The sequence below is a fragment of the Chionomys nivalis genome, chromosome 2 (assembly GCF_950005125.1).
Source record: "Chionomys nivalis chromosome 2, mChiNiv1.1, whole genome shotgun sequence".
Lineage (NCBI taxonomy): Eukaryota > Metazoa > Chordata > Mammalia > Rodentia > Cricetidae > Chionomys > Chionomys nivalis.
In genome coordinates this window covers 56,658,915-56,672,130 of record NC_080087.1, presented here as the reverse complement: position 1 = coordinate 56,672,130, position 13,216 = coordinate 56,658,915, and the positions used below count along the sequence as shown (strand labels likewise).

Below are 13,216 nucleotides of genomic sequence, written 5' to 3'. Positions count from 1 at the left end.
TGGGGCAACTTCTTTCTGAAACATGGAATGATTTCGTTAATTTTTTTTCACTTCACTGAGAAAGAATTGCTTGGGTTCTATTTAATTAGAAACTGAACACAAAATAGAACTGGCGCTTCCTAGCCAAGGCAGGGCTCGACTTTCCTGGAGCCGGGAAGCCAGACCTCCAGCGTTGGAGCAGCGGGTGTTGTGAGTCCCCCTTACTGGAGGGAGCTGGGGTCTAGAGTGCACTGTACAGGAGCGGGTCGCTGGCAAGGTGACAGTTTCTCCTTGTTAGACTGGAGGGTAAAGTGAGGACACTTAGCACAGCAGGTTGTCTGGAGTGGTGTCCTTGAAAAGTCATTTGGGGGTTCCAGGATGGGGATGGAACACAGCGCCTCGTGCATGATCCTCAGGTGCTCGGCCCCTGGCTCATAGCCCCAGCTCTGAAAATTATTTTGAAGATTTTGTTGTAGCCTTTTACTTTAAAAGTAGAGTTTTTTTTTTTTTTAAAAAAAAAAAAAAAACTATAACATAGGTTTTTGTTTTGTTTTGTTTGAGTCAGGGTCTTGATGTTTAGTCCAAGCTGACCTTGAATTCATGGTCCTCCTACCTCAGCTTCCTAAATCCTGTGATTAAAAGTGTGTGCCACTATGGCCAATTTATAAAGTAGTGTTTTTAAGCCATAACGACCTATACAAAAATTAAATGCAAATTTGATTTTTCAAAAAGATTAGTATTTACGTTATGTATATGTGGGTGCTGTTTGTAGGTAAGTGCATGAGTTCAAGTGCCCATGGAAGCCCAAGAGTCATCTCTTGGAGCTGGAAGTACAGGTTGATGTAGATGTTGGGGACCTCACCCATGTCCTCTGGAAGAGCGATACAAGCTCTTTACCCACTGAGCCATCTCTGCTGCCCCCTATTTATTTGACTTTAAATGTTGTAAGCAGTCTATCAGGCCTGGGCTAATTAGTTCTGTACAACAGGATGAATCAAAGATCCATGGACTGTCTGATCCATGGGCTGTCAGATCCGTGGTCTGTCAGATCCGTGGGCTGGCTGATTCGTGGGCTGTCAGATCCGTGGGCTGGCTGATCCATGGGCTATTAGATCCATGGGCTGTCAGATCCGTGGGCTGTCACATCTGTGGGCTGGCTGATCCGTGGGCTGTCAGATCCGTGGGCTGGCTGATTCGTGGGCTTGCTGATCTATAGGCTGGTGTTCTTGGTGTGGAGTGAATAATTCCTAGGTGTTTACAAACTTCTCTGTGCATAGGTAATAATCAGTGCTTCAGTGCTGATTGATCATCTGGTCCACCACACTTGGTGTTTCTTGTACCAAGCGGGAATTCAGTGAGTTGTATGAATAAGAAGCCCACCCCAATAAAAAATGAAATCTAACTCTGTGGAAAGAAACTTTAGGCCAGATTTTTTTATTGTTTCTCTAGACTGGCCCCAAACGTGTGCTCTTGCTTCCATGTCTGTGGAGCTGGCGCTGTAGGCGTGCATACCAGAGTTGGCTGAAGCAGGTTTCTTTTTTTTTTTTAATATTTATTTATTTATTATGTATACAATATTCTGTCTGTGTGTATGCCTGCATGCCAGTGGAGGGCATCAGACCCCGTTACAGATGGTTGTGAGCCACCATGTGGTTGCTGGGAATTGAACTCAGAACCTTTGGAAGAGCAGGCAATGCTCTTAACCTCTGAGCCATCTCTCCAGCCCCTGAAGCAGGTTTCTTGACCATAATCTGCTCTAGACTTCTTTGGATTTGCTTGTCTAACTTTTCCTCATTCTTCAGGTCTCAGTTTACCCTCTGGAAGCCTTCCTTATTCTCACCTCATCCCACTGCCTCCCGAATCTGGTCTAGCTGTCTCTTCTGCGTATTTCCCCTACCTTTGTACCCAGCATACTTTCATGTTTTGTTGTGTTCGTATGTGATTTTTGAGACAAGATCTCATGGAGCCCAGGCTAACCTTGAACTCATTGAGTAGATTGCTTTCTTCTTTCCCATAGGCTGAGAACTCAGGGCAAGGTTCTTTCTGCTCACCCTGTAGCATCCGGCACAGTGCTTGGTCTCACTAAATGCTTGTTTGATAATTTGTTACATAAAAATTGTAGGAGGCTATCGCCCTGGGGTGAGCTCCTGCCCAAGGTCCCAGCAGATCAGACTAAAAGTTACTCCAGCCAAAGGCAACAAATCCAGACTAAGTTACTTAGCCTTTCAGAAATAAAAGGTAATAATAAGAGATAATTCCCCCCAATAGGCCAATTTAGGCCTCTGCTTTAATCTTTACAGAAGCAAATTACTTGAAATAACCTAAGGTACTTTGTCTCTATCATACATAGAAAGTTGGGGGTTGTCGTTTGTTTAATTTTATGGGTATGTGTGTCTTGACTGCATGTATGTCTGTGCACTGTGTAAGTGCAGTGTCCGCAGGGCCCAGAGGAGGACATTGGATCCTCTGGAGCTGAAGTTAAACAGTCATGAACTGACATGTGGATGCTGAGAACTAAATTGGTGTCCTCTGGAAGAACGGCCAGTGCCCTTAACCACTGAGCCATCTCTCCAGCCCCCAGGTTTTTGTTTGTTTTTATGATTCTGGGAACTGAACTCTGGGCCGTACACATACCAGGCGAGCACTGTGCTATGGAAATGCACTCCCACCCACTTCAAGGGAATTCGCTTTGAAATAACAAATCCGCTTTTTTCTCTATGCCTTTTGCAGCCCTTCTCTGGCTATAGAACTGACTTCACTCTGCAGCTCACTGGAGCACCTATTTTATGCAGTGTTGTGTGATTCGAGAATCCCAAAGCCAGTTAAGATCTTGAGCGTGTGCCAGCCTTATTAGCGGTCTTATCTGAGTGCTGGGCTGGGCACTGTGGCTTCAGGCACCACGTCAGCTGTTCTGCTCAAGTGCTTTCAAGAACTTGAGACCCATTTCACACCCGCGGGAAAGAAGAGCCCTGCGTTGTGTGCTTGGGGCAGGGCCGGAATGACCTTCACAGCCAGTGTCCCTTGGAAGGATGCTTCTTTTACTGCAACAGTGCCGCTATGAAGATGAGAATTGAGAGCCAAGGGCTCGCTCATTGGATCTTGCTCTGTTTGACTTGTTCTTTTAATAAGTATTATTCTCTGATAAACACCTATTTATGTCAAGGGATTAGAGGCAATGGGAGATTCTAGAACAGCAGTTATGATGGGTGAGATAAGGGACAATGTGAATATAATAAAGAGAAGGGAACAGTAGACGGCATAGGTAAATGACCACTCTAGATACTCCAACAAGTACGTGCCTGTTCCGCCTTTGTTCTTTTTCCTGGGACAGATGCTCTGGGCTTGACCCGTTGTGGTTTCTTCATTCTCCGTCTTGCTTTGTATCATTTTCACCTTCTTCCTGGTAGCAGCTTTCATTTACCTCTTCCTGGGCTTGTTGATTGATGGTCTGGGTTTGTTAACGGATGGTCCTGGCTTGTTTAGGGTTTCAAACCCCTGGCCACAGCAGTATCCTATTCATTGGCAGGACCAGCTATTGAGGTACAAAACACCAAAGAGAGTGTGTTGGGAAGAGAGGTAAACATTCATGACTTAGATAAAAACTAAGAAATAATATATACTTAGAAAACGTGTGTTCCAAAGGCCACAATTATGCAGATAGTTGACAACTTTTCTTGCGACTATAAACCTCACCTTTTGACTTCACTGATTGGTTCAGGCCTGTGATTGAAAATTACACGGTCATATCTTGCCGGTGGGTTAGCAACATAGTGAGTCACAACTGGCCCATCACATGCTACAGACATCAGCGGTGCCACAGTGCTTCAGGCATGGTGAAGGCGGATAAAGTTCTTAAAACATTGTAAATAGCAGTATAGTTTTATTTTTAATTTTCTCACAGTGCTGCAGACCAAATCTTGGGCCTTGGGCATGCTAACCAGGCTGTATCCTTGAGCTATATAAATGTAGCCCAGAATATCTGGATATCTTCATAAACATTCAGAGAGAATGTGTTTGAAAGCCGTTGTGGAGAATGTGGGCGGACCAGTTCCGAGTAGAAACGCTTCCAGATTCCCTCCATGGCTGTGGTAGTCTACCAGTTAGCCCACATGTGCTAACGTGAATCTGTTTGGTGTTTTACAAATGGAAGCCCATCTTAACCAAACTCTTGGGGTTCCTGGTTTCCATAATGTGTTTCCCAAACACTGGCTGACCTACATCAGAAAAAGACTGGTTTTCCGATGTAGGCAAATAAATAAATTAACACAAATCATTTGCCAAGTGACCTCATTACTCCACCCCACTGTGGCCTCTGAGAGGGGCTGGGGTTATGCGTTTTACGGGTGCTGTGGTGTTTTATAATCCGTAGGGAGGTGAGACCTGTGGTGCACATGCGTGTCTGCCATCTGAAATGGGGCAAAGATTTGTCTTTGGCAAATCCCTCTTGTCTTGGTAACAACAGCAGCCTCATAAAAAGTACAGCCTGCAATAGCAACAATGTAGCAATCCTGTCTAGCGTGACATTTTGTTGAGCAGTCTGCCTGTTCCGAATTTTATAATGGGTTAGTAGAAAAGATAAGAAACTTACCTCAAAAATAGCTTTGTTAAGTAACTCCTGAGAGGGCTCTTGTGTTTCTGTGGCTTTTAATGCTACATTTTACTTCGATGGCTGTTCTGTTCTCCAGATTTCTCTGCGGTCACATCAACTCTGTTCTGCAGAACTGCTATAGAGAAGTGTGCCAGGGAATGATACTCATTACCCACTGAGAAGCAATTAGTCATGCTAAGGTTGCTTAAACGGTTAAAGATAGGTCTGAGTTGGTGACTGGCTCTACAGGTAACAGTGCTTGCCATTGAGCCTAACGACCTGAGTTCAAGCCCCGGAGTGTGCATGGTGGCTTGAAAGAGCCACACCCAACACGTTGTCCTCTGACCTCCTCCCTGCACCTCTCTCTCTCTCTCTCTCTCTCTCTCTCTCTCTCTCTCTCTCTCTCTCTCTCTGTCTCTCTCTCTCTCTCACACACACACACGTTTAAAATGTTTGTAAGAGATTGTAGTGTTTATGAGAAAGGGGTTGTAAAGCAGGCTGGACCCTGCAACGATAGTGAGATAAGGCACTCTTGAGCCGACTGCTTGCTCGGATTACTGCGCTCAGGCTTGAGAAAGCTCGCAAGTGTTCTGCTTGTCTCTGTCGTACTGGTTTCCTTAAAGTTAAATGTACAGTGAATTGCAGGGCGCTTCTTGGAAAAACCTATTACTGAGTGAGTACAGAATGTGAATCATTCCTTGCCTGAAATACAGGACCGATGTTTACAGGGCAATTGTCCAAAACAGTCCTGCCTGGCTGGAGAACGTTTCACTTTTAGCCTTGTGTTACTTAAAACACAAGCCATTTTGTACACAGGAAACCCACTGAAAGTTAAACATTCTCCTGAGATTCCTATAGAACATTTATGGTTTTATGACTTATTGTTTCTAGCAAAAATATCTTGACAGCCTTAAATATTTTCAGAGCTGTGCTGTATGCAGAAGACTATGAATATTTTACACACTGAGATGCCAGAGCATGTGAAAAGCATTACTGTCTTCAGTTTTTCCAGAAATTAGCCAAGCTACTGATGAAAAGCGGAGAAACCCAGTACGGGGTGGGCAGTTCTTCCTGGAGAGGGACATCTGCGGCTGCCCGAGTCCCCGAGCCCTGTCCTTTCAACTGCATTCTGTTCTTATACGCAGAGCTTCCGTTAGATGAACTTAGGTGCATTTAAGACAGTAGGACAGACTTTTGTCATATGGTTAGACAATTTAACAGGGTTTTTGTTTTGTTTTGTTTTGTTTTTTTGTTTTTCCAGTCGGGGCTTTGTTGTTTCCCAACACTGAGAAAGTCAGTTCAAATATCAGCTCACAGTTTCAAAATTTCAGCCTATGCTCACTGACCCCGATCATAGTGGCTCCGGTGAGGCTGAAAGTTATGGGGTGGGGTTAGGGACTACAGAGCAAGCCGCTCAGCTGTGTCCCCTGAGAAATAGAGAGTTCATTTTGTTTGTTTGTTTGTTTGTTTTTTAACAAAGCCTTCTGCCGGCTCCAAAAGCCACAGAGGATTTCTCCACGGACAGTCAGTCAGCCCTGTGTCTACAGCACCCTGGACTGGGGACTCTTTTGATTTCCTTCCTGTGATAAAGTCCCCCGAGGAAAAACCTATGGGGAGAAAAGGTATCTTGGCTCACAGTTCCAGAGAAACAGTATCCATGCTGGTGAGAAAGGCCCGGCACCAGGAGCAGAAGGCTGGCTGATCTCCTAACCCACACTGTGGAAGCAGAAAAAGTAGGGCCTGGTTCAGTGTACGACCTCAAAGCCCACCCTAGCGGTGATCTTCCTCCACTGAGACTGAACCTTCTAAAGGTTCCACGACATTCCCAAAGCGCGCTGCCTGCCAGGGACATGGGAGCCTATGAAGGGTGTCTTGTAATCAAACCACAACAGGGACCAAGCTGTCAACACAAGAGTTTTAGGGACTGTTGCAGTTTTAAACGATGACAGGCTCCCAAATAGAAAGGACTATGACTAATGTGTGGGTAGACTGTTGTAACTTGATCTCACGATCCCCAGTCACAAACTTTGTAGATGACAGCATGATGTCCCAGTGTCCAGAAGCTGGGTGCCCAGAACTACGGAGACACTGTTGATTCAAACTACCAGATGCCAAAGTTAAAAGACCAACTTCTCAGAAGCTAAATTGTTTAAGAAAAGTTTATGTGCAGAGATTTGTAAAAGAGTCCAAGGAAGATTTATCAAACTGAGTGGTGGTGGCGCACGCCTTTAATCTCAGCACTTGGGAGGCAGAGGCAGGTGGATCTCTGTGAGTTCGAGACCAGCCTGATGTGGGATTTCCCTCCATATGCTGTGAGTAAAGGAACTGGTTAGTTAATAAAGGCACTGCTTTGGGCCTATAGCAGAGCTATAGCGGAACAGAGCTAGGTGGGGAAAACTAAACTGAATGCTGGGAAAAAGCGGGCACCACTGGAGACAAACATGCTGAAACTTTGCTGGTAGGCCGTGACCTCGTGGTGATGCCAGATTAATAGAGAAGGGGTAAATTAAGATGTAGGAGTTAGCCAATAAGACGCTAGAGCTAATGGGCCCAGCAATGAAAACAATGATTTAAATAATATAGTTTCTGTGTGATTATTTCGGGGCTAAGTGGCTGAAAACTAACTAGTGGCCTCCTTACTATACACAGCCAATCCCAGAGAATCCAGCACAGAGAATCCCTGTCTCAAAAAACCAAAAAAAAAAAAAAAAAAAAAAAAAAAAAGAATAATCAAATTAAGAAAAGTAGGGGGAGAAAAGCCCTACAGCATCACCAAAGCCACCAAATTTATTATTTTCTTCACAGTAGAAAACAATTATCCATCACCATATCTGAAAGAGTCATCATATGCCTTCAGACATCAGCGTTGCCCAGGTTGGGGATGCAGTGTTTGAAGAGATTTATAGGGAAGACTGGAGGTTTCATTCACTTGGTGAATGAACTAGCCGTGTGACTTTTTGAGGCTATTTAATATCAGTATTTTATTTCATTGCCGATGATCCCTAAGATGGCCTTCAGGGGTTCAGTGGTTTAAACCCTCAGGACTTCTGGAACCCAGGAAGTTCCCATGCTCCTAGTTATAGTGTATTAGAGAGAAAGATACCCAGCAAAATCAGCAACTGATAAGGCACACAAGGACCTAGCATGGTGGCGTGTGTGTGTGTGTGTGTGTGTGTGTGTGTGTGTGTGTACACCCAGCTCTCTGGAGGCCGAGGCAGGAGGAGTTCTAGGCCAGCCAGGACTACCTAAGAAAACCTGTCTCAACCTTCCCCGTCTCAAAGCCAGAGACTAGACAGCAAGCTTGAGCTTCTAGGTTGTTTTCTGTTTTATTTATTTTTTCTTCCTTCAGTAAAGTCACACAGACAGCCTTCCATTCGCCCAGCGGACTCTGATTTTGGCCAACAGGAAGCTCCTCTAAGCCCTGGTCCATCAGTCACATGGGCATGGCTGGCAGCCTGGGTGACTGACCTTCAGCGTCCCGCACCACCAGCAGTCAAGCTGATACTGCCCCGGTCCCCACGATAAGTCATATTGTTATCTTAGGCTATTGGCCACAGCCAAAGGCCCCGAGTAAACAGAAACACTCCTATCAGGCAGAAACTTCCAAGACTTAAAAGTCACCTTCCAGGAGCTGGAAGAGCTTGGAAGGCGGCAATGAAGCCCTGCGCTGCTGATCTCCACAGCTGGGTTGCGTCCTAACTCTGGAGTGTGATGGCCACCGTGACTGTCACAGCCTCTGCAGATTTCCTACTGCATGGACGAACCATCTAGAGCTATTTTCTTGATTCTGTCTGTCTCGGGTTCCTATTGCTATGATAAAACAAGACCAAAATCAACTTAGGCAGGAAAGAATTTATTTCACCGTATGATTTATTCCCTCATCCAGGGAAGTCAAGGCAGGATCCTGGAGGGAGGAGCTGAGGCAGAGACCATGGAGGGGTGCTGCCAAGTTTAAAGGTAGCTTTGGTGTTGTGTAAAGTAAAGCCATAAGGGTGTGGTCACATTTAAGAACCTTTCCACCCTCCTTTGCCAGTTACCTGGACTGGGCTGTTTGAGAATGGGTTTGTCTTGTCCCACCTCCGTTAAGGAGATCTGCGGCACGGACAGGATAGGAAAGGGGCCGACTCTAACTGGCTCTCCTGAAACAGCCACAGGGCCACGATGAGTAAGTACGCACAGTGAAGGCACTAATGCCGAGTAGAAACACAGTGGCCACATGATTGGATCATTTGCTGGCAATGTAGTCCCCCGTGCAACGAAGTCCAGAAGGAGGTCGTGGGGCCTCTGCCCTCATGCCTGAACTAATGCTGTCTCTCTAGAACAACTCGTCATCTCAGGAGTGAGAGCTTCAGAAAAGAATAAGAAGTGTCCTCCCCTGTCTACCCCTCCTTCTCTCCTTCCATCCCTCCCCTGTCTTGCCCTCTCCCTTTTGCCAGCAAGAGCTTTGTGTCGGGTGCTGATGCCAGGATCTGGGCTCCTCTGCCTGCAGAGCTGTGAACGGATGTCTGTTCTCCATGACTTATCTGGCCCGTGGTTGTCTACAGCAGCAGTGTGCACGCATCCGTCGCTGCATTTGACTGAGTCAGGACTAGAGTCTCTTCAGACTAGCTTCTAAGTAATGTCTGGCTGTGGGAAGCGCTTTATAAAAGGTGTCTTACTTAGGAGGTAGAGGCAGGAGGATCAGGAGCTTAAAGTCATCCTCAGGTATATAGCAAGTTCAAAATAAGCCAGGGCTACGTGAGGGACAGGCAGATCTCTGAATTCGACGCCAGCCTGGTCTACAGAGAGAGTTCCAGGTCAGCCAGGCCTACACAGAAAAAGCCTGTCTTGAAAAACAAACAAACAAAACCAGACAAGTTTACTTTGAAGGATAACTTATAAGTAACTCCAATTTTTCAAAGGACTGCCTCATAAAAATACAAAAGGTTTACCGACGTCGCCAAGTCTGCAATTGTTCGTGGCAGAAACGATGATCACACATGTTTGTTATTGCCATGGCAGAGGTCACCACAGATCCTGTCACCATCGCCAGCACAGATCCTGCTGTCGCCATCGCCAGCACTAGCAGAGGGTTTCATGGTGACAAAGCTTAAGGTTCTGTTTTTTAAATTTAAATTTTTTTATTTCTAAATACTTTACATTTTTATTATTACAAACCTTGTTTTTAAAAGTTAAATCAGTTATTTGGTAATTTTATATATTTTATAAAACACCCTGATCCTTCTCCTCACCCCACTCCTGTCTCTTTCCCAGCAGCCCCTCTTCCCCACCAGTCTCTTCCTAGATCCATGGCTTTTGGGTTGTTTTGTGACCCATTCTGTTTAATCAGGGTCCTTGTGTGACCTTTGTCCTGGAATTATCCACTGGAGTCTGGTGGGGTCCCCAGGGGGTACACAACTAAAGGCAATGACTCCTTGTGCCTTCGACTCTATCAGTGTGGGGTCCCCCTCCATATGTGTCTGACTGTTGAAGGGACCATGTTTGTATGTGTGTGTGCACAGCCCGTCATCCACAGTTGTTGAGAGGCTGATTACTGTGGCTGTGTGTTGCCAAAAGATGACTTTTCCTAACCCCTTTCCTCTCTTCAGATTCTTGCTTTCCACCCCCTCATGGGTGTGTCCCTTGAGCCGTGACGGGAATGGTATAAACGCCCTGTTTCGGGTTGAGCATTCAACTGCCACTCATTCTCAGCTTTGTTTCCTTGGGTGTCATTGTTTCTGCTGAAAATGAATCACAGCGGTCTGCTTTGCTTGGCTTTCTGTCTGACTACAGGGTGCTTGCTGCTCGCTGCGGCAGGGCAGTGTGTCGGTTTTCACGCATGCTTCCTTGCTCCATAAAACCTTTCTATGAACAAACGCTGGGATGATCTGCCATTATTTGAGGGGAAATACATAATATTATGGGGGACAAAAAAAGATTAGGCAGCAAACTCTTTTGAATGAAAACTCACCTTTTATGGACAGTCTAATAGAGAGGCACTCTGACAGCAACAGAGAATTAAAGAATAAAGTTTTGACAGAAAAAAGATCTCTCTCTGAGCACAGCACCACAGAAAGAAAAGCACTGGCACGATTCTACAACTTGCAGACTCCTACAATATGGAGAAGACTGGGCTTCATTCTCCCCCTCTTTCAGAGAGGAGATTTGACTTGTTCACCAGTATTTTTCAAATTCCAGCACGTTTTGTGGTGAGTCTAGACACGGGTTTGCTGAGTTACCACTAAAAGTGTCTTTGTAATGAACCAGATGAAGGGAAACATCTCTGAGTGCAGTACACACAGAGCCAGCAATGACAAACATTTTCCCTCGGGGTGGACTTTTGACACGGAAGCAACAAAGACTGGAAGGCCTAGGGTTCCAGAAACAAGGTGAATCCATGCCCAAGTTGTTTGCTTCCTTAGCCATTTTCAATTTGGTCTTGGTGGTGCTTTGGGTCTAGAAACCAAACATGACAAAGAGGGGTCAAAGAAGAGTGTTAAAGGCCATGGTTCAAGATACTGAATGGCAGATTTGGATCTAAAGTCTGAAAACCAGGCATGATGGCTCACAACTGCAATCCCAACACTTGGGAGACCGAGGCAGGAGGATTGCCACAAGTTTGAGGCTAGCCGGCTCTACAGTCTTGAAAAAAAAATTTTGAAATACACAATAACTTTCTGCTGGTTGAGGAGATGTATGAAGGGTCTGGGGGCTGACTGGAATAGAAGGGTAAAATCTGTAGTATTGTAATTCTGTTAGGAAAACCTAGAGAGTACAAGACAGGTCCCTTCCTCGATTGCTTGCCAGATTCTGAACCAACAGAGCCTGAAAATCGTAAGTTCAAAATCTTGGAAAAACAGAAGTTCAGAGATGAGCGGAGAGAAAAGCCGAGTCTCAGATCAAGAGTCTCAGGAGGCCATGCCTGAGAACAGAGCAGTGGGGCAAAGGGACGGAGGGGACATGATGCTCCAGGGAGGACAAAGTACTGGAAAATGTTTGCCCAGTTTTCCTCTTAAGACACTGGCCAGGGTTTTGAAGCTGCATGACTCAAGAGTCTAACGAGCCAAACTAAAATGTCTAAGGAGCAGTAAAGGGAAGAGTTAAATAAATTGTGTGTGTGTGTGTACACACGTGCTCACGCATGGGTATGTGTGTGTATGCACACACACGCTCACGTGCATATTCACATGTAGGGGGCTATGCATGGCTGTGGTATGGTCTGCTGTGTGTGCTGACCCTAGGCTAACATCAGGAATACTCCTCTATTGTTCTCCATCTTACTCATTGAAAGAGGTTCTCTCAGTCACACCCGGAACTTGCTGATACAGTTAGTTTGGCTAGCTAGCTTGCTCTGGGCTGGAATTATAGGCAGACTGCCATGCCTTCTCAGCATTTATATGGGCAATGGGGATCTGAACTCAGGTCCTCATGCATACACAGCAGGCCCTTTATTCAAAGTTTATGGGATTCAGCTAAAGCAGAGCTTAGAGAAAAACATACAATGTTCAATGCGCTATCATGAAGGGCTGGCAATGTAGCTCGTTGGTAGGCACTTGCCTACTCTGGGATAGACCCCAAGAACTGTGGAAGAAAGATAGATACTATAACAGATTATATGAATCTCAATAGCTAGAAAAACAAAACAAATTAAAGCTGACATCTAAAAGCAATAATAAGTGATGAACTGAAATCAACCAAAGACATAAGTAACCTTAAAAATCAATATAAATATTAATTATTTAATAACATAAATGAAGTTGATACATTCCCAAGACAAATTGAGACAAGAGAACAAATAGAGAAGCCATGTAAGAAGTCAGTGTAAAAGCATACAACCTTATGCATTCTATACACACTACAGTGTTGAGGCTTTAAAATGTCAAGAGAATGAAAAATGGCCCATAGGATGAAGGGAATGTTTGTAAGGTATATCTGATAAATGATACATATATAGGAGGTACAAAGAACACTTGCAGGCTGGGTGTGGTGACAGATCTATAATCCCCAAACATGGGAGGTGAAGGCAGGAAGATTAGGAATTCAAGGCCAGCCTCAGCTACATGGGGATCTTGAGGCCAGCCTGGGATTTTTTTTTTTAAAGGAACACTTGCAACTCATAAGAAGAAAAAAAAGGGAGAGAAGGAGTGGGAGGAGGAAGGAGATCAACATTGAACTCATCAAGAGATGGCCAATGTCAGTGACCACTAGGAAGGCAATGAAAATCATATCACTTCATACTGAGTGCCGTAGCTTGAGCCAAAAGTAACAAATTTGTCAAGGCTGCAGAGAAACTGACCCTTGCACCGTACAGAAGGAAGGTGTATATAACCATGCTGCTACTTGGGAAAACATCTGGCGGTTGCTCACAAAGTTCGAACAGTTAGCATTTGACCCAGCAGCTCCACTTCCATGTACGTACTCCAGGGGGATGAAAACATTTTTACACAGATACCTGAACCTTCGGACCAGTGTTCACAATAGCCGTGAGTGGAAACAGCTCAGCATCCCGTCAGCCGGCGAGCCGCTGCAGTGCTGTGACGCCATACAGTGGAATGGTACTCAGACACTGGAAAGGGATGGAGTGCCAGCGAGCTGCTGCAATGCCATGAAGCCATACAGTGGAATGGTACTCAGACACTGGAAAGGGATGGAGTGCCAGCGAGCTGCTGC

The 13,216-nt window shown here is 45.3% G+C and overlaps 1 protein-coding gene across 1 annotated transcript in view; it reads left to right on the top strand.

Moving 5' to 3' along the window:
* The first annotated feature begins 76 nt into the window (after window positions 1-76).
* LOC130869617 (uncharacterized) overlaps window positions 77-13,216 on the top strand; it is a 182,466-nt gene continuing 169,326 nt past the window's right edge. The window contains exon 1 of the mRNA XM_057761918.1: window positions 77-189. The gene's annotated coding sequence lies outside the window, so the exon portion shown is untranslated. The remainder of the gene's footprint in view (window positions 190-13,216) is intronic.